The 26,155-nt window shown below is 33.7% G+C and overlaps 1 protein-coding gene and 1 long non-coding RNA gene across 2 annotated transcripts in view; one reads left to right on the top strand and one right to left on the bottom strand.

Annotated features, from left to right (window-relative positions):
• The window catches only part of LOC127866508 (uncharacterized), a 60,313-nt gene extending 57,298 nt beyond the window's left edge, over positions 1–3,015 (bottom strand). The window contains exon 1 of the long non-coding RNA XR_008043022.1: positions 2,875–3,015. This is a non-coding gene — a long non-coding RNA (uncharacterized LOC127866508). The remainder of the gene's footprint in view (positions 1–2,874) is intronic.
• LOC127866499 (carbonic anhydrase 2-like) overlaps positions 1–26,155 on the top strand; it is an 82,804-nt gene that overhangs the window by 42,850 nt on the left and 13,799 nt on the right. The window lies entirely within an intron of this gene.

Genomic DNA, 26,155 nt, shown 5'->3' with positions numbered 1-26,155 from the left:
ACTAGAATCAATTGATTTGGCCGATTTATTTTTCTATAAAATTGTCCATAACATTGTTGGATTATTACTACAATTAACTAGTTCTTGGCGGTTTAACCTTTGATATTCATGTACCTTTGACCTGCAATGATTCTTAAAATTATTCCGTTTATCTTTAAACAATCTGAGATCTGACTCTAAATTGGAGCTACGAAATTTACGAAGAGCGCTGTATTTTACCGACTTTAAACAGTCGCACTCGTCATCCAATAACGGACCAAGCAGGTTGGGCTTGTTGACCATGGACAATGGGAAATATATTTCTGAGCATAATATTGACCAGCATGGATTGATTTTCAAATAATAGCAGATACTATTAGAATTTTGAGGCAGAGTAGAGGTCTTTGGGACTTAAATCAAGGTCATTATTAAAGATCAGGTCAAATTATTTAAAAAAGTCCTTTACACTGTCCGTATCTTTGTCCATCATTAATTGATTTTAAAATTACTTGGCAGATATGATAAGAGGGATGAAACTGAGTTGCAAGAATCAGGTCCAAGGTCAATGTCACGATTCAGAGTCTAAGGTCGCTTTTAGGAAACTAGTCCTTCAGACTTTGTCTTTAGCACAACTTTGTTAAGTATGGATAAATGTTCAAAATGGCAGAAGTGATTATCATGATGAGACAAGTCAAAGGTCAAAATCATTGTTTGAGGTCAGGGGTAAAGTAAGAAAGATCAATTGAAACTTAGTTAGATTTTCACATATAAAACAGGCTCATTTAAACATTTTCTCTGTTGTTGAAGTGAGAATTTTCTAACATGACATTATGTATGCATACTACTGGCTTCATGAAAATTATTGGTCTGCTGATACTTAACATTTAATTATGTGCAAGAATGGCAAAGATTTACCATGCTATAGGTAGCTTTACTTCAGTAAAAAAAAATGGCAATTTCCATATTAGTCAAATTTCTTGATTGACCAGACTGATGCAAATATGTCAGTCTAAGTTATACTTTATTTCAGTAGTAAACCCTTTCTCACACAGTAATCTTTCATAATATGATATTTCTACCACCAATGCTCATCTTGCAAGTTTATTTTATGATTTCAGGGAAACAATCGCCCTTTACACATGTGTATCCAAAATAAGATGGGACTTTGAAGGTTCATCTGATGAAATCAAAGGATGTATCCTTCCAATATATCATCAACTACCTATTCTGTCTCTAGTCAGAACGTATGCATGCCTTTTTATAGTGAAATGTCCAATGTACTGACTGGTTAAATCAACGCATTCATTAAATATCCATCTTTATTTTAGCACTACTTTATTGCATTATGACAAAAGTGTTTGAACACATGCACTTGTTTGTCTATTAATTGGAATAATTATCTGTGGATATCCTTGCATGTAAATATCATAATTTATCATTATAATTAATATCTATCATTGACAAGATGTTTAGTTTGACAGTACTTTGAATCATTTACTATTGACATGTTTAAGACTCATTCATCAATGCTTTGTAAAAATGTCTAGTAATTTTTTTATCTGACTTCATACATTAAACACGATTAATTTATTGTTGAATGATTTCATTCTAAACTGGGTTACATCCCAACCATTTTCCCCCCATATTATTTCACTAGCATTAAATATCCAGTCAAGTCATCAGTATTTCAAAGAAAACATTGAATGAGACCACAAAAGTCAACAAGATGATGTGTTAATGTAAATATAGTTTATCAAATGTTACTCTTTGCATTAATATTGCTTGTTAAGAATTTGTAAACAATTCTTACTGACCCCACACTATGTGCTACAGGCTAGTGAATTTACATTGTGATCACATAGAACAAATTTAGTAAAAGTCTGTGTTATTAATAATGTATCTTTTAGATTTTTTTCAAAGAAAATGTTGAATGAGATCACAAAAGTAATCAAGATGATTTTTACTATTGGCAAATTTGGTCATAAATAAAACAAGTAAAGGTGTACATTTCAGACAAATTCAGAAAAAAAACACTTGTTTATAGTATTACTCGGTCTCTTTTCCTTAACGAAATGCCAGACATCAACAACAAAACTGCCGTGAAGCCATTCTGCTTTGACAATCGTAAGGCTTCTCAGTTCTTCATCAGCAACGCTCTCTGGGACACCATGGAGGAAAACTGACAGCCGGACGACTGTTGTTGTTATTAAATGAAAACTGAATACCAGCCACAGCTGGTGCTGTAAAATGAGACTTCATCAATATTAATCATTTGTTAGTTTTTTTCTAATTTTAAATTTCACATACACGTTTGGGTTAAAAATGTTTAAATACTTAAGCTTTTTTAAACAGGAAGGGTGTTAATTTGTGTTTGTGTGCTTTAATCTTTAAAAAAATTTAGCATTTCACATACCAAACAAAATTAATGAATTTGTGTACATATTGTTTTTAATTTGGATCTGTATGTCACTGTGAAATGCAGTTTCACTCCTATGGTGAAGTTTTAACCAGGTTTCCAACAACTTCAATTTGTCTTGATCAATTTTGATAAAACTTTTTATTGCAAGCATACATAGAGCCCTATCTTAGTATTGTTTTGGGGGCATGTTCGGTAAAGATGATTGTAACTGAAGCTAAAAATACAAATAAAATAGTTTCCGCTCAACAACTTGAGTTTGAATGGTGGTATTCATTTGCATTTTGCGTCCAGTTAGCTTACATAAAACCATAGCTTGGAATTGTATTTGGGGCTGGTCAGATAAAGTCAAGGTCACTGTTACTCAAAATATTCAAATAGTGAACAGGTAATTTTCAGTAAATAACATCACGGTAGTTTGCATTCTTAATGAAAGCTAATTGCAAATCATGCTTTCACTTCTTTATATTGCATGGAACCTTGACTTGGGACCTTATTTGTTGCCAGTGTAATACCTCACACCATAAAAAGGGGGGTATGCTAGATTCACCATGAACGTCTGTGTCAGTCTCTCAGTATAGCCAAACTTGTCAAAAGAAGAACTCCTACTCTTTTCAAAGTACAACATTTCAATTTTTATGGATTGTGATATGAAATTATGCATATGAAGCATAATAGTAGTGGCATCATCTGTCTATGGGTGGTTGTATGTATTTATCAGTCAAGATTTTGTGTCTGCTCTGTAACTTGTACATCCCTTAGAGGATTTTAATAAAACTTTGGAACATTTATCCTTTTAATGTGATGTGTCGTGAAAAGGTTACATACTCTGTAACCTCTAAATGATTTGGAAGATTTAATACTACTTAATATTATTTTACTCCATGAAAAGACAATTGTGTTGAGTGCAATCCCATGATTCTTGTTACAAGGTCAAGAGCAAAGATTATGAAATGTTGTTTCCACACTGTAAATTTAACAAATCTTTGAGGATTTTTAACAAACTTCACATAATTTTTCCCATGAAAAAAGTGTCATGACAAAGCAACACCTATGCCTCATGATGCAAGGTCATTATTCTTCAAAATCAATGTCAAGGTCTTAATTCAAAGTTAAAGATTCTGTTTTTTTGTTTCATCTCTGTAACTTTTACATAATTCTCCATGAACATTAAATGTGTCTATACAACTAAGTTTTCCTCAAATAAAGTAAAGGTGAATTTGAAGATTAAATGTCAGAACTTTTTAGCTCACCTGATTGCTCAGGTGAGCTTTTGTGACCGGTCTTTGTCCGTCGTATGTCCGTCCGTCTGTTTTCATTTGCTCGTAAACACTCTATAGGCCACATTTCTTGTCCCATCTTCATGAAACCTGGTCAGAAGCTTTGTCCCAATGAAATCTTGGCCGAGTACGAAACTGGGTTGTGCCGGGTCAAAAACTAGGCCAATAGGTCAAAAAAAAGGAAACCTTGTAAACACTGTAGAAGTCACATTTCATGCCCAATCTTCATGTAACTTTGTCAAAATGTTTGTCTTAATGATATCTTGGTTGAGTTCAAAAGTGGATCCGATCCGTTGAAAAACATGGCCGCCAGTGGGCGGGGCAGTTTTCCTTATTTGGCTATAGAAAACCTTGTAAACACTCTAGAAGTCACAATTTTTGCCCAATCATCATGAAAGTTGGTCAAAACATTGGTTCAATTGATGTTTCGGACGAGTTCGAAAATGGTCGAGATCAGTGAAAAAAACATGGCCGCCAGTGGGCGGGGCATTTTTCTCTATATGTATACTGTTGCAGTTTTCCCTATTTGGCTTTTAAGAAACCTTGTAAACACTCTAGAAGTCACAATTTTTGACCAATTATCATGAAAGTTGGTACAAACATTGGTTTTATTGATATCTCGGACGAGTTTGAAAATGGTCGGGATCGGTAGAAAAATATGGCCGCCAGTGGGCGGGGCAGTTTTCTCTATATGTATATAGTGAAAACAAGTGAACGCAGTAGAAGTCACATTTTTGGCCCAATTTTTATGAAATTTGCTCAGAACATTTGTTTCCCTGATACGAGAGTTGAGTTCAAAAATGGTTCCAGTCAGTTGAATAACATGGCTGCTGGGAGGGGGGCAGTTTTCTCATTATGCCCCCACCCCTTTCGAAGAAGAGGGGGTATACTGTTTTGCTCATGTCGGTCCGTCCGTCCACCAGATGGTTTTTTTAATGATAACTCAAGAACGCTTATGCCAAGGATCATGAAACTTCATAGGTACATTGATCATGACTCGCAGATGACCCCTATCGATTTTCAGGTCACTAGGTCAAAGGTCAAGGTCACGCTGACCCGAAATAGTAAAATGGTTTCCGGATGATAACTCAGAAACGCTTATGCCTAGGATCATGAAACTTCAAAGACAGATTGATCATGACTCGCAGATGACCCCTATTGATTTTCAGGTCACTAGGTCAAAGGTCAAGGTCACGATGACCCAAATCAGTAAAATGGTTTCCTGATGATAACTCAAGAACGCTTATGCCTAGGATCATGAAACTTCATAGATACATTGATCAAGACTCGCAGATATCCCCTATTGATTATCAGGTCACAAGGTCAAAGGTCAAGGTCAAGATGACCCGAAATAGTAAAATGTTTTCCAGATGATAACTCAAGAACGCTGAGGCCTAGGATAATGAAACTTCATAGGTACATTGATCATGACTCGCAGATGACCCCTATTGATTTTCAGGTCACTAGGTCAAAGGTCAAGGTCACGGTGACCCGAAATAGTAAAATGGTTTCCAGATGATAACTCAAGAACGCTTATGCCTAAGATCATGAAACTTCATAGGTACATTGATTATGACACGAAGATGACTCCTATTGATTTTCGGGTCACTAGGTCAAAGGTCATGGTCATGGTGACCTGAAATAGTAAAATGGTTTCTGGATGATAACTCAAGAACGCTTATGCCTAGGATCATGAAACTTCATAGGTACAATGATCATGACTCGCAGATGACCCCTATTGATTTTCAGGTCACTAGGTCAAAGGTCAAGGTCACGGTGACCTGAAATAGTAAAATGGTTTCTGGATGATTACTCAAGAACGCTTATGCCTAGGGTCATGAAATAGGTATATTGATCATGACTAGCAGATGACCCCTATTGATTATCAGGTCACTAGGTCAAAGGTCAAGGTCACAGTGCCAAAAAACGTATTCACACAATGGCTGTCAAGGTCACGGTGACTCAACTTAGAAAAATGGTTTCCGGATGATAACTCAAGAATGCTTACGCCTAGGTACATTGATCATGACTCGCAGATGAAATAATGATGAAACTTGACCAGGATGTTTGTCTGGACAATATCTAGGTCAAGTTTGACATTTTGTAAAGATTGAATAAACCGACTCCTCTCAGGTGAGCAAACTAGGGCCATCTTGGCCCTCTTTTTTTTAATTGTGTTTGTCTGGGACAACCATTGCGGTAATATAGTTAAACCATAAGCCAAAATGAGTATGTTGTCATTAAACAGATTTTTAAAATCCAATAACCCGACTATATAAATGAATAATGTCTAATAGCTCTTATAACATTTCACAAGTTTTGGGCTGTTGGGCATATAGATAGTGTGAAGATTTGTCTGGAGGATTTTAATTTTTCTTGGGATTATTTGTTCCCTTTTGCCTGACGATTTCTTAAAAATCATTGACATGCTCCTTTGTTTAAGGTCAAGGACATAATGGAGGGTTTAAGTTCATGAATTATTGTTTACAACTCTCCATGACTTAGTGTATTTTGAAATTACTTCATATAAGCTATCCCCATTTCAAAAATTATGCGTTGCATAAAATTCTTATCAACCCTCCTCCACCAGTCACAGCAGAACAAATTCGCAAAGCTCTTGGCAAGATGAAATGCGGTAAAGGCGCTGGTCCGTCAGGAGTGATCGCCGAGATGATGAAAGTAGCTGGTGAGAAGGGAACAGAAAGGCTGAGGCAGCTGGCTTAGGTCGTTTTCAGCAATGGTGTGATCACCAATGACTGGGAGGAGAGCCACATCCTTAACCTTTACAAAGGTAAAGGGGATGCTCTAGACAGAGGAAACTACCGTGGGTTAAAGCTTACGGACATGATGAAACTGATGAGCGTGTACTTGACACCCTTATACACGAGGTGGTCAACATCGATGGTATGCAGTTTGGTTTTGTACCTGGTAGAGATACGACTGATGCAATCTTCATCATACACCAGCTGCAGGAATAATACATTGCTGCAAACAAGCCACTGTATATTGCATTTGTTGACCTTGAGAAAGCATTTGATAGAGTACCAAGGAAGGTCCTCTGGTGGGCCCTGAGGAGTCTTGGGGTTCAGGAATGGGCAGTACGTGTCATACAGGGCATGTACACAGGCACCAGGATCCGAGTATGTGTCAACGGACAGTACAGCGAGGAAGTTGGAGTAGGAATGCATCAGGGTTCTGTTCTCAGTCCCCTGCTTTTCATCCTACTTTATGAGGCTCTGTCGAGGAAATTCCGCACCGGGGTTCCATGGGAGCTCCTCTACGTTGATGATCTTGCTGTGATTGCGGACTCACTGGAGGAGTGTTTCTCCAGACTAAAAGGTTTGAAGGATGGTATGGAAAGCAATCAGCTGAGGGTCAATATGAAGAAGACAAAGCTATTGATCACCGGTCCTGGATTGAATCTCCTGCGTGACACTGGAGCATATCCCTGTGCAGTATGTTGAGAGGGAGTGAACTCCATTGAGTGCACCAAGTGCAAACTGTGGGTGCACAAAACGTGCAGTAACATCAAGGGAAAAATCACCACCACCCCTGACTGTGTTTGTCTGAGATGCCTGGACCAGGCACGTCAAATTAATGGAAGACCAGTCACCCAGATGGTTGTTGACGGCTCAAAGCTTGATGTTGAGGCCAGCTTCTGCTATCTAGGTGACATGCTATGTGCTGTGGGAGGCTGCGAACTTGCCATCATCACCAGATGCTGCACTGCCTGGGGAAAGTTTGAGAAGCTACTTCCAATACTGACATCAAAGCACGTTTCCCTTAAAACCCGTGGCAAAGTATTCCATGCTTGTGTCCGTTCTGCCATGTTACATGGTAGTTAAGCGTGGGCATCATCCGCTTCTGATCTACAACGACTTCGTAGGAACGACAGAGCAATGGCCCGCTGGACCTGCAGATTCAAGCCTTATGACAGAGTCGACACTGACACGCTGTATGGTAAACTAGGGATACCATAAGTCACGGCATCACTGAGAGCCAGATGTCTGAGCTGGTTTGGGCATGTCGAACGTGCCATTTCTTACATGAACTCCACCACGAAGATGGCCATTCCTGGTGCCAGAGGTGGAGGGAGACCAAGGAAATCGTTGTCTGACTGTGTTAGGGATGACCTGCACACCGGTGGCTTGGGATACACAGACCCACAGAACAGAAGAGTTTGGAAATAAGGGGTTAGACGTTTTAGCTGCCTGCTGCCTACCCCAGCTACTGGGACTAATCCCGCAGCAGATGACAAATAAAATCAGGATCAAGTCAAGTCAAGCCTCAGTGAAAGTTTCTTGTCATTGTCACATTTCTTGGTTTAATATATTTAATTTACATATTCTTTATAACTACTATATAAATTAAACCTCAAAAATGTATATGCCGTTGTGGTCCTGATATCAGGTGAAGAACAGGAAATGTACATTATGCTATCAAAGAAGACGAGGGCCATTGGGTCGATTTCAACAGTAAATGTATTCGTTATTAAGTAAAGGAAAATGGTTTGCAAAATTTCAGTTGTTTTGTAAGAAATTTTGCAAATAAGAAAATTACTTATTAACAATAACTAAACACGCATTGAGATTGTTGTTGTTTTTAAAGGCCAGAAACTCAGACAAGAACAAGAAAAGTTGAGCTGGCTGTCCTCTGACAGCTCTTGTTCAACTTGGAATGTTAATAACATTATAAGTACAACCTACTTATAACATCATGTAGCTAAGGATGGTATGCATGAAGTCGCTTAATGCAGTAATTTTTATTTTTTAAACATTTTTTTTCTTTATTGTATGTTATGTTTCTAATTAATTGTGTCTAGCAAATTAATAAATATGATGATCTTATCTGAAATGCAATGTTTATTTGAAAAGAAATAACTCAAACTATTGTGTGTTTTTTTCATTACCACCAACCTTACAATACATCATGTCCTGTATTTAAACAATCAATTGAGGTTTTCCAGTATACCATTACCATGTTGTATCAAGCAATCTCGATTTAATAAAACACAATGTACCTACACAGTATGTAGTATAAGATGTTGATGTACAGTGCTTGACTTGTCAGTCATGTCCATTCCCGTTAAGATATGATCTTTATATTTAAAAAAATATATTGTTTTAAAATGAATATTTCTGGTGTCATAAATACTTGTGAGTTGTATACAACATGCATGTATACTGTTCAGTTATACATGTATTATAATTAATCCTTTGTCATGATAATGATGGAAGGGCATATAGTCTTACGTCCGTGTATACGTAAGTGAGAATGTTTGTATTTTGGGTGGAGACATTTTGTGCACGGTTTATACCTTTGTTGTGGATTCTGAGATTTTCATATAAATTATTACAAATGATAATATCAATTCAATGCGTCACAAGCAACAATCGTGACACTCGTATGAAGGTAAAGCTTTATTGTAACAACAGCCCCACATGTGTCACGTCACTTCAAGATAAAGCTCCTAGCTAAACTTATTCCTAATATATTTATAATAAAAGTATGTGTTCGCATCCAGCCCATAATATCAAGCGCATGATGTGATTTTGAAATAAATTGGAACCGATAGACCACTTGTTGCGTGCAACAGCCATGTGACTGTCTGATTTATTCATTTTTAGTTAATTTTTATTACTGTCAATCCTATTGATACGACGTGTTGTATGCACAATTGCCAAATATTTTGCTGGTTTTAAGGTCAATGTCTCTTATGAAGCAGGCTTTTTGTGTAGCAACGGTTACAAAGGGCCGGCTCACAACACGTGTTTCTGTGTCCATAGTTATATAGCGGGGGCATGCGTGTCCTTTTAGATTCATCCGTAGTTTTAAAATATCTTATGTAATAAGATAAGTATATACTATGAATGATTGGTAGATGTACACTCATATATTTGCTCATTAATTTGTTAAGTGAAGGGCATGAAATGGTGTCAATTGAGTAATTACATGTATACATATTAAAGTTTTATTAAAAATTGACGTAACACTGGCGTGTTGAACAAATGCGCAACCACGCAGACGTCCGTTGTTAGGGGCGGGGTGTTGCTTTATTTGTTATAATGTATTGTTATACGCGGAAGTATAATTTTAAAGTATGCATATTTATACTGAACCGATGGGCGTCTATGTCATAGTGGTTGATTTGAATTAAGAAGCAACTTAACTTGAGCGCAAAAATCAATTGCAGTAGTCGAAAAACAAGCACAATGATTAACAAATCGGCTCCTTGCTTGGGCAAGGCAATACATAGAATTAGACATTCAACAAAAAGTCATGTTTGACACTGGAAAGGTCAATTAAAACCAGAGAGGGTTCAAACCGCTTCAAAGGATCCAAAACTTAATAATTAGACCGAAATGTATCATAAAAACTGTAAATAAACAATAACTTCGAGGGATCGTAATTAAAATAAAAAAGCAATACAAGCTAATAATAATTCGATAATTATTTGTTTACTTAATATTAGATTAAGACGGAACAGATTTACAACTTTGTGATGGACGATAAACTGCCCATTACGTAACTAGGATATATATGCATAGAGGCATATTGTCAGTAACTCAAGTAGAAAATCGGTCCTAACTTGCAGACATTTATCGAGAAAATACGATTCCCTTAATCATTAAATATTTAATTAAGTGGATACTCGATATCACCGTTTCTAAGAAATTGTCAATGTCACAGAGTTTGGTTGAAATATCCAATTGTATTGCATTTAGAAATATGAAAACATATTTACGTGTGTACATAGAAGCAGACTACGCGAAGTCATTAATTTGTTTCTTTTTACGTTTCATCTTAGGATCCTTCATTTGTTATTCTTTACTCTAACATTTGGGCTGTCGTTCATGATTTAGTTAATCATTCAATCCTTTGTTTAATCATTTATGCACTCATTAACTTATCCATCCATACGAGTGTCTGTTTACATCTCACATTTTGTGTCTTGTTCTTTTTTTTTCATATTTTATTATATTGCGCCAATTATTTATTCATTCGTTAAGTATATTTTATATAAAGTTTTGAATTTTACCAGATTCATAAAGCTTTATCAACTGCATCAATTGGTATTTCATTAAAGTAACATTACTACTCAAAATCAACGAAAATTTCGTACAATATTTCGTACAAATATTGTTCCTTATGGCAATTGCCGAAATTTAAACACCAGATGTGGTCTGGTAAAATAGATGTTTGTGGATACAAAATGCTCGTTTTTATTATGGTTTTAACATGGTACCATTTTAGTGTTCGTGTGTCGTATGAATAGATATATTCGCAGGAAATTAGCATGAAATTTATTGTGGTCACAAGTAAATAAAAACGAGCATTTTATATCTACAAAAATCTATGTAATCATACCACATCTAGCGTTGAAATTGTGGCTATTGCTTTAAGAAACACTGATTGTTTAGGTAAACTTTATTTTACGAAATACTTTACAAAATTTTCGTTGATTTTGAGCGTTATAGAGACTTTATATGTATCATATTTATTATACAGCAAATTTTAAATATCATACATCGATTGATCGATTCACCCTTTGGAGTTTATTAACAGTTCAGCAGCCTTATATTTTCATAAGTTATGCTCATCTCCTCTTCATTACTTATGGGGCAAATACATTCAGTAATCGTATCAGCATGTATTATACAGACGGTTGCTGACAGACGAAAACTGAACCAGAATGCACCCAAAACATTTTGCTCAATGGTATTTAAAAAAAATTTGTTCCGTTTAAAAAACAATCTAAAAACTTCGGCCAATCTTTTATTTCTGGATCATATATTTAAGTTTATTAATTGGACAGTATAGTCTTACAGTCTGGTTTATATATTTCACGGTATTTGCATTATTGTACTTATGTTTTAAAATTGGACGAGGATGCACTTCTGTGCCTTGTTAAATTTCGCACTTCAGAAAAGTAATCTTTTAACGTTCTACATATTTTAATCGTGTACATGGTAATCATAGATAGCATGCCCGTTAGTCTAAAGGTATGTTAAGCAAAAAAACTTTACCACAATACATCTTTTCTTTGTCTGTTGTCCCGTCCACGACATAGGTCGCCGACCAATTTTTTTCAAGCGTCTCTATTATAGGCGAGTCTCCCCCGCTGTACCCATTGTTAAATTGTTAACCCTAAAACAAAGCTTTAAATTGTGCCGATTTTCGCGAATTAACTATTATATGATATTTTTCGTTTAAAGAAAGTCTATTGTTTGCAAAAATCTTGGTTTGGCGGAAAGTGTGGTCCCTGATTAGCCTGTGCGGACTTTTTTCACAGAGCAAGGCTCATATTTCTATGGTATATGTTACACACACAACCGAAGTTCTCTTCATGCTTGTCGTAATATTGTAATTTAAATACGTATGCAATGCAATGTAAACCCTTCAACTTAAGCAAGACATAAAGTCATTTTGCACGTACCAACCCCCATAACCGTACATTTCCTTAAAAGACATGATACTTAAGCTAAATGCATTTAAGAAATAAAAAGGTCATTTGGTTGGTAAGAAAGAACACGTATCAAATTTCACTGTTACAGCGGGTTTTGTTATGCATTTTTTATTGATTTTTCGCGCATGTTTCTCGTGTAAGTCTCCAATCGTAAAACCTGAAAGTGATTTATTAGTGAACAACGCTTTCCTTGCAAACAGGTCGAAGCAAAAGTCGAGGCAGAAATACCATAATGAGTTTCATTAACTGAAAAAATGTCTTACAATTAAACACATTGATTTTTAGAGTAAAGCGTTGCATATATTACGGTAAATATTATTTATACTGTAATCTACTCCAATAGGCCTCCCAAAAGAAGCTATGCCACGATATTTTAAAGATGTTTTGACAATAGTCGCCCTTAAATATACTTTATGTCAAATCTTCAGGAGATAATTAGATGCCTTTAAAGTTACGTGTATTTAGAACACATTGCTTGGGTTCTGAGTGTAAATTTCTCTGAAACCTGGTGATCTGTGTGCATACAACATGCCATAATAAAATAGTATTTTTACTTCGTTTCAAGTTGGTGGAAATATAACTATATATAGAGATAAATGAAAACGCTTTGAACATTGATATTACTGTGTTGAAAACTCTCAAATTTGTGTTTACAATACAAGAAGCTGAAGTCTACATCTAACCAACTTATATATGGTATCAGCCATATATATAACGATAATACGATATCTACAAATAAATATACAACCCTGCAATAAAAGATTAAAGAGAATCCGCCTAGCAATTAAAGATTAAAGGGAATCGGAAAAAGTCTCGACAACTCTGTCCGGTTTAAGTAAACCATTGCCCACTTTTACTTAAGTTTAACGTCAAGTTGGCAGCTTTTCAACACGATATTTATTCCCTTATATTGGACATGTATTAGCTGTTTAAATAAGTTAAGTTATCTTAGGCATCTTTCGTTACCCTTTGAAAAAAAACATTTATTAGCCTTAATCTATACATAAAAGCATAATGATAAAAAAAACTCGTTTCGAAAATTCTTTAATATGATAATGATCCTTTAGAATCTTTCTGTTAGTCTCTATGTCGTTTAAAATAAACAATTAACTATTTCTAAATTGATTTATAGATTCTCCGTTTGTAAGCAGAATGCGGAAGAGTTTGCATAGAAAAGTATCGTAAATGTTTACTGAAGTTTAATTTAACAAGTATTTTGAAAACCGTTCATTGGTGTCGAAAAGATTTTAGATTTGCAGTTCTATTTATATGTTTAACCTTGTCCAAAAAGCCTTTGGTTATCAATTAGTTATCTTTTGATAACATTTATAACTAAGATGGAATTTGTATTAGATATTGTTTTTTAAATTGAAGACATACTATTGTAACTAAACGAGTATAACTGTGTAATTTAACAGCAGACCTTTATACCTTAGTAATAGTCTACAAAATGCATAAATGTTGATAAATTTCACTCGGTGCATACGATTTTAAAACTTTCAATCTGTTTGATTTATTCGACGTAGTTTTTTTTTCATTTACAAAACACGACTATGTACTTAAGGCCGTGTTTCCGCTGACGTTTGTGCTAACGCGGACGGTAAAGGTGACGTGTTTCAAGGTCAGAAAAGTGCTTTTAGACACTGCCCGTTCAGTGTACGGTAAATGCAAATACACTTAACATATAATACAAATTTATTGCGATACTAAGTTGATATAATGTGGTCATTTATCAAAATCTATAAGCAACAAAATTGCACTTTTGGAAAATAATGTATAAATATTAAAAAGCTACCAATTCTTACCGACTGTAAATATAAACACACATACATAATAGCATTTGAATAATATTTAAAAAAAAATAAAACAGCATGGAAATACACTATGCGGCGTCCAATTAAACAAATAAATGATGATATAAGTTATCCAAATCATAATTGATTACATTAATCAAGCATTACTCATACAATGACTGGGCATCCTGATGCAACGGATTATATTAAACATAAACTCAACTACACAAATATAAATACGGAAACCAATAGGAAATATCGAAGTTCAAAGGCTTAATGCGTCATCATTTTTTGCTTGAATGATGACAACGCATATTTTTAAAATTAATTCTCCATGATACGTAATGGATATTAAGCGACAAGTCATTATACGATTTTATTGCTCTTATAACTAAAATGAATTATCATTGAAAATATGAAGTCATTAACTTAAACATGGAAGTAACTGAAACATAGTAACGTGTTTATTATTGATATTTACACATAATACAGCTTAACCTAAAACAAATGAAGACCATGAATAAAATTAAAATTACGTATTTGAATTTTAATTACATCGCTGTTGGTGCTTGCTTGGAAAACGTTAATCAAGTGACAAACATATATAACCTCACCGAATGCAAAGAATAAACACTGGCTATAATGCCTAGCGGTAAAATATATAAAAGGGCAAACACGTGATGTAGAAATAGTAGCTTTGGAATTTGATATAAACGACAACCGATGGATAAAGTTAGTTCAATGTAACGTAAACTGCAATGTCGAATGCAATTAAGTCCTAAATACTATTTAATATTATATTTCAGGAACGTCATGGTATACACAACAAAACAGAACATCCCGCCCGTGTTAGCAGCTCTGCAAAATAAACGTGTTATCTAAATAGCTAACACAAATATAGAACACGATTTAAAAGGATCAAAAATCATGATCAGGCTGTCCTGTCACGCAAATGAAAAGTGAACACTGGACGAATATGTACTGATTAACGCTTCTGTAAGTTTCGACGCAATAATTCATGGCAGACGAACAACGGTAATGTTTGAATCAGCAAGACGTAAATACTTAATTCCATTTCAATTTCAGGGTTTTACCAACGCATAGTATCTCGAATACCTATTTCCTAAATCCTTTTAAAAACAGACACAAAACAACTATCGAACTGTATGTACTAAATTGTTTTTATCGTTCACTTAAATGCTACAACATTATTTTGTTGTTTTTGTTTTGTTTTGTAAAATATCCAAAGTCTTTAAATCACACTCGCGGAGTTTTATTCATTTACCAAACATGAAACAGAAGTTATTTATACATGTTTATTCGCATTAGACAATATAACATCGACAACTTTTCATACTATGCACAAGTGTACATCTAGACACGCATTAATGAGAGAAATATTCAATGTACAATAAATACAATGTACATTGTTGACAATAAATGTATAATAAATAATAAAGTAATTATACAATATGATGATACTCAAAAAATGGCATTCATACAATTGTTGTACTACTTCTAGAATAAACTGTCTGCCAATTACCAACACAAACGATATAAAGAAAGGTGATTCAAGTTTAATTGTTAAAAGTTTACTAAGCTTCATCTAAGTAGATGTAATTACGGATTAAAATCACACTAAGCTTATGTATACACATTGTTAAGACTCATGTAATTCTGATATTGACGAAATGGTTTGGCGTTTGGAGGCACTGTTATTTTACATCGTACATAATACTCGTTCTTAATTGGCTCAGCCAATTCACATGCTGACTATGCATTGTTTCATATCAGGTAGGTAGCTTTGCATATAAAGATATCAGCGTTAAATGACGTGACGGAGTAATCTATAGATATGCTCATTTTAAAATTGGAATGTAAAGAAAGATTATGAGCAAATGCTCGCAACATTTTTTAATATGTAAAGTAGCAAATACTTTAGAGAAATTTGATTTTGCTTTTTCACACATTATTAAATAGAAAGTTCATATACTGGCTTTAATGCTTTTAAAAATAACCGTTTGACAAGCGCACTTGAACAACGATATAATATATAATGCAAGGCTTCATCAAAAGAAAAATAAGACAAGACATGATCATGGAGAAATTTTGTTTTTGTTAAGCAATAAAACAATAAATATTTTACAAAATGCGGTTGACGTTCACTCTTATAGTTATGTTTACATACAAAAACTCTTTGGTTAACACTTGTTGGTATGAAATGCTAAAATGAATCAATAAATACCATATTAATAGTTGTTATTCAATTCAAGCTGACAAACAAAGCATATAATGAATATAAATCAGTTCATGAAGAACGTTTTTAAAAATGTTTACTCTCGTGAAATATGTTTATTAATATAAAAGGTTTATGTACAAGTCCCTTTGAATGGAAAATGCATGTAAACGTCATTTGAACAAGTTTTTACACCATTACAAACGGTGTCGCGCTGATTATGACGTTAATATTGACAATATTAAAGAATTGTTAACGTCACTAAGTTTATGAAAAGGTTCAAGAAATCGTTTCGACGTTTAAGTATTTGGTTACATGAACATCGACAATACTTCAAACAACTAAATATCAAAACAAAAATGTTGATGTTCATTCGTTGAAACGTTTGTAGTAACACTGCTTTATAATGGACATTTACAAATCAATGGTTCAAAACATATAGTATATTCATAACGTTATATAATGTTAAGCATGTTTAAAAGATGGTTCTCAAACTGACTGCCATTTTCGTTGCTGGAAGGGGTACTATTTTTTTTTTTTAAACATGAATAATTATGGACACATTATTTAAACCGATACGTGCTATTAGACCCTTTCGTCATTTATCTTTTTATTTTCAACAACGTTTTATGATCTGCATTTTAGTGAAACCTTTGGTGAATCGGTGATATTTAATTTGTCGACTTTATAAATGTAATTTGCCTAACGTATACACGTATATTTCTATGTTTTCATATTATGTGCGTGTTGAAAAGTTTGAATGTTAACCGAACTGATCTGAATCATCTAGTTCACAATAACTGAATGATCTTTTGACCTCAGTTTAAACGAATCTGAAATTATACGCATCTTATCATCGCTTTTGTCCGGCTAATAAAAATATTAAGATGCGATTGTATATCAGGCCCTTAGGAAAGCAAGTGTTGAAACCAGCATAGACATAACGCATTTTCTCTGCATCTAAACATGAAAGAGAAGTAGAGCGGTAAACAGTGACTAGACTATTTAAGCCGAGGTATATAAAGCAGGAACGAAACGGCTTACTTAAACAGACGATATGTTTCCGTTATAAATCAGTCGAGTTTATTTCGAGAGAAGTTTGTATACTGTCTTTTCATACAAACCTCAACCGGTGTAATTTTTAAGGACAATTGATATTTTTTAAACAAAATTATTTTGTTGCATTTAAGTAAAAGGTTAGGCTATTTTAGTAGATACTGTTTCATAGTAATACTTTTTGCGGTAGCCTTGAAGAGGACTGAGAAAATAAGTATTCAAGATAGTATTAATTATCGGTAAGAGTCTTTAATTGAAGTGGAATTAAGGACCTGCATCCTGATGGTTTAAACATGGCCGTAATATATATGCTGTGCATTATTGCGTCGCCACTGACGGTAGTGTTTTCCAGTGCAGGTTGGTTCAGCTTTACATTTTATTTTCGTGACAATAAAGCCTGGTCATCATTTTTGAAATTTCAATTACTGTATATAATATCGTACGTCAGCTCTTTCATTGTGTTCTTATATTTTAAATAAGCTATTGAGACAGCAAGTTTTCTTTGTGAGGCTGGTAACAGTTGTGAAAGTTTTTTATTGGTTTTTGAATACTATGATGTTCCTAAAATCTAACATTATACACAAATTAGGACTTTCTTGAATTTAAGATTGCAGTTTATGTTACCTTGAAATTATTATATCATTATGCAGGCGTTTATTGTACATAATACACCTACTATTTCTCTACGTATGATTGCTCTTTTATATTTGACAACTAGACATAATAGCCACCGGTTATTCCTTGCATTCAATGTGATTATATAAGTTTGTCACTTGGTTTACTGTTTTCCTCCCAAGCACAACTTGCTCAGTAATTAAATTCGCAATTTTCATTCACTTTATATCTCCTATTGTGTACAGTTTAGATGTATTGTGTGTACTTACGCATTATACAATATTAATAGTTTTTATTTACGTCCATGTGTAAGTAAAGGAACTCATATTGCACAGGATAAATGTATCTGCGATGTTCAAAGACCTATATAAGAGATGCAAAGAAAATTGCATACGTATTTGTCGTCTAACTCGTATGATGTATCAAAGAGCTTTAATTAAAAAACTTAAATTGGCGATGTCGTCATTCAAGCAATAAAAGAGAACACGTTACGCCTTTGAATACTCGTTATACGGTTGCTTATTTAAATATGATTGCAATACGGATTCAATTTTATTATATTCACGTGTAGATTTCGTTAAACTATGTGAAGTATTGGGGTTTTATTAATATATACCGTTGCAACAGGATGCTTTTTAATTATATGAATAAAAAATTAATTATGAAATCAAATATGTATATGCTCATTAATGCAATATTTTTTTAAATTGGAGACAGCATAATTTGATGAAATGTTGTTACATGGGTTTTTTTTAATTATTTTAAAATGTTATACTTTATTTTTATGATTATAGATGGTGAGATATTTTACCAAATGGTAGCTTTTCAATATTATTAATACAGAATTTCCAAGAGAATTGCATTTTTGCTTCTATTTTATGATAAATTAAAATTAATATATAACTTTTTCATATTCCCGCAATTTTCTGTTTAATGTGCATTTATAGTACAATAAATAGGCTTCGTTTAGCCTTACATTAAACCACAGCACCTTTACCGTCAGCTTTAGCAAACACGTCAGCGGAAAAACGTGTTCTCATGTACAAACTCGTGTTTTGTAAATGAGCAATTAAATCGGTTTAATTAAATGGATTGAACATTTTTAAATATTGTGCACCGAATGAACTTTATCAACACGACAGCATTTTGTGAATTATGACTACGATAAAAATCTGTGTTAACAGATTACATATTTATGCATGTTTCTTAACAAAAGTTTGTCTTTAAGCTTAGAAAAGATTTCTTAATGGTACTCGAAGTTCTTTATTCTTCGTGTATGTGTTTTAACATTTCATTTCAATAACACGAAATATGCTTACAAATATCCGACATTAGAATAGGAATCACTTCAAATGTTATTCAAGCGTTAATTGTACATTATTCAAAATGCCAAATTAGGTATTAACGTTATCAAAATATAATAATGTAATTATAAATGACTTTCCGGACACAGGGTACACAAATAACTGAAGCTCCAATTATATTATACCACTGAAAAATGATAGTTTATGACCCATAAAATTGTTTTGAAATTTAAACGTATGCGCATATAATGGTTATGGCGTTGTTTGTAATGCAATATGCAGATGCTCTGTACGTATATATCAGAGTGTCGTGTGTTCTTGACATTATGCGCTTGTTCTTTCTGCTATTGTTCATGTCGTTTCATTTACATGTATCTATTCAGAGCCTTTTCAAACATGTTTCGAGTCCATCAATTGTAATCAGTTGCAGCACGCTTCTTTTATAAGGTACAGAAGAATGCAATTACTTTATGAGTTTTTATGTCAGATCTCATGCTGGAGTTTGTAATAATATCTTGGTTGGCAATGCGTTTCAGTCAGGTCCGATATGCACAGTATGGCATATTTATTAAAATGATGTAAATAGCAATCGCGTCCATACCCATTTTCGTGGCAGATTAAGGTTAATATATGTATTCTTTTAATTGCGATATTTATAGCTGTCATCGAAACGTGCGTATCATTTTAAATGAAGTCAACCGTTTTTATCAGTTAATCCTTCACATGTCCATAAGTTTTGTTAAGGTAGCGCACCTCTAATAGGCACATATCCAAATATAATTTAATTAATTATTTTCTTATTCAGCATCATTTCACTGAACTACATGCAAATTTGTAGGTAGGCTTTCCATGCTTTTTAAAAAAATATACCGATTTTTTCAAAAAGACCCTCACGCTCGGCTTTTGTCCAGTTTTTTTTCACCCCTGGGGTATATAAAAGTTTCATAATTCATTCAGATTTCCAAATATGGGCATGCAGTTGGTGTGTACAGATGCAGTAAAGGTGTGTTAAGTTAAAACAAGATGAAATAAGTGTTCTTTTACAGACATTTATTATTTACGATTTTTTATCTATGGAATAGCGCCATGAAATGTAAGTGATTTCAGCCAAGTAAAAATTGGGTCGGTTAAAAACAAAGTGTCATAAAATTCAAAATAGTATCATTTAAGTTATATTTTAAACTAATATTTTATATAAACACTATATACAGCAAAAATACCAAGAAATAGAAAGATTTAACGTTTACTTTTTGAAATAAAAATAAAAATGCAACATGCATCATTCGTATTTTCAGCAGTAAATTACCCAATTTAGCCATAACGTTGTTTTAATTTTAAAAATTGATGGATGTTCTTACAATTTTCAATATATTTGACAATAAACATAGCTTATATGCTATATTAAATCAAATTACGTTAGAAAAGAAATAAAACGCGTCACAAAAGTATGCGATATCGGCAGGATTCGAACCTGTGCGGGAAGATCGCAAAAGATTTCTAGTCTATCGCCTAATCCACTCGGCCACGACAACATCATATCAGTGCAACCTTAAATTAGATATGCATAAGTAAACAGGTAAAAAGGCTCGTCAATCTTTGAAGAAATCGCGAAATCGTATTTTTCAGATGATAATTGGATCAAAGTCAATATTTATAGTGAAAATAATGTATACTAAATGAATTAGGTAAACACATATCAAAATTCGAAGTTTGAAAAAAATAAAATGCATCTCTCGGAAATAACCGATCATTTAAGATCGGCAATGATCGTAAAATAAATCGCGGGAAATCATTAGAGGTGCGCTACCTTAATTAGAAATATGTATACTGGTATATGTATTGTTCCAAATTTCCTTCGATTAGTAAAGTTTCATTACTTGCTTATTATTTTTATGATTAAATAAGTAACAATCAAACCGTTTCAAAATTGTTATTTGGAAGGTTAATCTTACAGAACAATTAATTGTCTAACTTCACTTTTGTATGTGGTATATAATAATATTTTATTAAAGCACTTTTTCATAAATAAAATAGCTTTAAGGAAAACCATGATTTTTTACAAGTTTAACACATGTTCACAGCATAATTATGGTAATGTTACCATTATATACATAATCGTATACATAAAACATTATTTCAACATCATCATATTGGAGGATAAAGTCAAGACACACAAAACAAAAGACGTATTTCGATAGCAATAGGTATTTAATATGTTAATAGGTTAAACACATGCAGTCTCCAGGATGTTAATGTGCTCCTGTGTTAAAACAATGGGATAGACTGAATATTAATTTGAAATTTAATTTATCCGCGAGCTGCAATTATTAGCATCAATACTTTTCAGAATAATAAATATATAATTATAAATTCAGACCAGTTGGCCAAAGGTATTTCTATTCTCGAACAAAGCGATTTGTATATTTTAATTTTGTCTACATGAGAAACATAAGGTAATTCCATTAAATTTAAATGTATACGCACGAAATTTCAGTATTTAAAGTCATCCCATATGCAATAAGGATTTAAAAAAAAAGGTTTTCTTGGAAATGTACGCTGTATACCCAGAGTCCTTTGGTCATGCAATCGACTTCTGAAATAAATCATCAGTAAAGTCATGTTAGCTATTTGCCGATGATTTTTCACAAAGACATCTTTGACAGAAAGTACATTTATGGGCCTCTGTTTAAATAAGAATATTCGAAAGACCTTGGCCTAGCTTCTCTCTGGAGGCATGTTGAAGCAGGTTACAGGATACTTCATTATGGAGATGCTATTCTCTCAAAAAAATTTCGATTGACTGGAAGACCTGTTATCAGTTCAAGTCATAATGACATTCTTTACTCGACCTATGTGCATGGAAAGCATTGCTATTCAATTAGAAAGGGGCTTTATGATTTAGGATCGGAGACTTAAACTGGAAACCTGCGCGGATTACACTCAACAAAAAAGTAGCCGGAAAAAAAAGCGTTGACAAAACAGTGACCTTTGATTCGTGTTCTTTTTTACATATCACATGAGATAAATATTTTTTCTTCTGTTCCTTAGCATATAATACTCTTTTAATTTAGGGTTATTGGGGTCATTACGTGCAAAATATTAACTTAAGTTGTTACTAAAGTCTAGGGTATACGGATTTAAATGAGTAAAATACGACCAGCTTGCAGAAAAAATTCGATTTATACATATCTGTAATAATTGTCTTAGAAAACAGATTTTGCGACGTTGTCTGTCTTTGATAACAGCTAAGACTTATGCTAAGCCATATTTCGATGTAAATGTAGATTTTGTAGACGGTAATAGTGACTCAAAACGTATTTAATATATGATTTATTAATGAAACATTTGACGTGAATGTTTTCTTTCTTTATATATGGTGCTATATTCGATGGATTATTGTTCATATAAAAAGAATATCAGTATTTGTAAACCGCCAGACTCGTTTTGCTACATTTAACATATTTCATTACTTTTACTAAAAGATGTTTTATATCACTTTGAACGAAAACGATAGCGTAACTACTATATGTTGCAATACTATGTTTGTGTTGTTTTTATTTGAATATTAACATGAATATTATGATAATACAATACACGTTGAACTTGAACATATTTTTATGTTTACTTTCAATTTATTAAATGAAACCTTTTTAAGACGACAAGTGCTTAATTGGAAAGTCTACTTTGAATGCAGATTATTGCTTCCGTAAAAGATACTCTTCGTCATCACTTAATACAACATGTGATTATTTATTATTCGGCGCTTTCATACATATTGTCTCGTGTACATTTTAATTTAAAACGAAATATTATTGTGCCGTTCAATATATTATACAAGTATTATTAAATACTTAATTTATTCTTTATGCTTTCATTGAAAACCGACATTGTCGTTTTCGCTTCACATGATATATGATATAGTGTAATCGCTGTCATACAGAACATACGTTTTTGATGTACATGTGTATATTTAATATCACCTAAATATAGGATCTGGCACGAGTTGTCATATCATACCATATTTTATTAAACGAGTTCAGAAATTTTGTTAGTAAGCGAGCCTTTGGCGAGCTTACTAACGAATTTCTTGGACATTCCTAATGTTGAGTAAATGTGTTAATGACTTATTTAGCAAAACAACTTATAATCTGTTTTGCATTTTATACAAATAGCTTTATTGAGTTAATCATATCTCAGACGTCTTTTTATCATTAAGTTCAACATATAATTAAAATGGAGAGCTGACTTATATTATAAATAGTTTCTCTCCATGTACTTACATGTATTGATCTATTTAATATCAAAAAAAAAAATGCGATCAAGTGAATACAAATTATTGTAGTAAGACTTACATCTAGGTTCAGATTGAATACAATGTTTTGTATTAAGACTTTCATCTAGGTTCTATTAAAAATTATGTACGTCATTGACCTTCTGTGAATATACTTTGTTTTAATATGTGTGCAATCAAGGGCTTAAAGCCTAATGTATGTTAAAATAAACTTTTTATGAAATGTTCTGTTAGATTACACTTATAGTCATGTATGTCCTTTGTCTTTTAGGTAATTTATGGACGTACAAAGGTTCACTAGGTAAGTTTCCATTTTTATATTTTTGTTAAGCAAATAAATTAAACTTACGATAACTTACATTTTAAAACAAATTTTGCTTAATATCAAATAATCTACTGACCACAAACTCAGTTTAAAGGACGTGCGTTTTGATTTTATCAAATTTAAGTTCGTTTGCAACTGCGCCCCTATTATTGTTTGTTAAGATTTATATTTGCAGTCGGTAGTATCACAAGCGTAACACTACATTTTCTCATAACAAGCGCGATAATCGATCTAGAAATGGCATTACAAGTTTCGTTGTTTATTAAATCCCCTTATTGTTTAACAACAAGTGTGAATAGTCTGTATTACTTATAAATGCAACATGTGTTTAACATACGTTGATCAGGAAACCATATCTGTTTGACTGATATGTTGAATTGATCACCGTTTCCCTATTTTGGTTGCTTCGTTTGAGCCATAATAAGAAAATATTGATGCATACTTAATGAACAAGCGAACATTTGTGTTATTATATTATGATTACGGTTATTATACTTACACGTATTGTTGCCATTATGTCTTATTTTGCGAATTCTGTTTTACGAAACTCGGTGACCGGGTCTTTCACTCTCATAAACCAACCACTGTACAAATCCAGGCCCGGACCACTGGCACCTGGACTACCCCCACTGTGGCGGTATTAGACAGTCCCCCATCGACCTGCAGACCCGAAATGTGGTCGTGGACCCAACCTACCTCTCTCCAATTGAATTCTCCGGCTATGACCGAGTCTCCAACCTCTACTATACGCTCGAGAACAACGGCCATACCGGTAAAAGTGTGGATATATACCGCGTTTCAGTTTCATGATTCCTTCTTAGAAGTATTGAAAACGATTGAAAAAAATCGTCACTCGTTTCACTAAATGAAAGTTATGTTGCATCAGTTTTGCCTCAATCTATACGTACCGGAAGGTGTGTTATATTTATTTCTCACCATTCATGCTCCTCATAGCAGTTTCGTCCCCTGGCGAGAAATTATTATTACATTCACTGGAAGGAGTTGTGTGTATTTTGTTTGAGCTTGTAATCGCTTCTGTTAATACAATTCTCTCATTGAGAATAGCACGAACATAGCTACCCATTTAAAGGGTTAAAATACAACGCAAAATGACGCAAAATTGCAAAGCTTTTCGACGCTGTTCACGTTGTTTTCCTCTGATAGTTCATAACTTTATACGCAACAGTCGGAACCATTTTAATATGTTTGTGAAGTTTAAACAACGTGCACAGTGTCCTTCGGTGCTTAAATTTACTTTCATTTTAATAGCTCAATATCTGAAGTATTTCGCACACGTTTTTGTTCCATCACTGTTTCTAGCCAAAAAAAAACGGTATTTAGTCGAGCGTCTGTTGAGATAAGCGAATCAGTATCGATACAAATATTTCGGCGATTTTTTGGAGATCACTGGACTTGATTAGTGAATGTGCTACTGATAAAAAACCACTAAGGACAAATCCGAGCCCGAAAAGAAAACAAGGAGGGTTTGGCGTAGGCGTAGGGCTAGCTACATTTCCCAATGAAACCTGAAAGCCACAGAAACTGGAAGCTATCAGGCCGAAGACTTTCTTCCCTGACAAGGCACCCACTACCATCGGTACTTGTTAAAAACATGTACAAAACCGACAAATGTCTACAGAGATGAGGGAAAGTTAAACATCAAAATCCTAGGAATCAGCGAATCAAGACGGACTGGTACCGCACAGAAGCGACTTACTTCCGGCGAATAACTGCTGTTCTCGGGGTATGAGCAGGCAGATGCAGTACACACCCTGGGGATAGCTCTGGTGCTTTCCAAGTCGTAACAGAAAGCGTTCATCTAATGGAAGGAATACAAACCACGGATCATAACAGCCTCTTTCCATCCACAAAAGAAGAGGAAAAACATAGACATAATCCACTGCTACGATCCGGAAAACAACAGTCAAGAGGACGAGAGAACAACCTTTACAACAGATGGTCAACCATCATAAAAAACAGACAAAATGACTATCATAATTGTAAATCGGTACTTAAACGCCAAGAAAGTCAGTGACAACCGAGGCTATGATGAAATCATGGGGAAGCAATGGATTCTCCTTTTACAAACTTTTAAAAATGCAATCTTTTTAATATTCCGCATCTATGCTTCAAAAGTAGCTTATTTATATTTACTCTACCGGTAACTAATGTTTAGGATGCATTCTGGCCCAGTTGTTGTCTCCCAACAACCGTTGAAATTAAACATCCTAATACGATCACTGAATTTAACCGCCCTCTTGATCATGAAAAGGAAATAAACATAACTTGTGAAAACGTAAGGCTGATGCAAAGTTAAACAAAACTTCGCAGCGTGAATCGATCAATATATTTATGACATTTCATATTTTCACTGTAATAAATACGATACATTT

The sequence above is a fragment of the Dreissena polymorpha genome, chromosome 2 (genome assembly GCF_020536995.1).
Source record: "Dreissena polymorpha isolate Duluth1 chromosome 2, UMN_Dpol_1.0, whole genome shotgun sequence".
Lineage (NCBI taxonomy): Eukaryota > Metazoa > Mollusca > Bivalvia > Myida > Dreissenidae > Dreissena > Dreissena polymorpha.
Note: the sequence above shows the minus strand (reverse complement) of the source record. Positions and strands in the feature narration are given on the sequence as shown.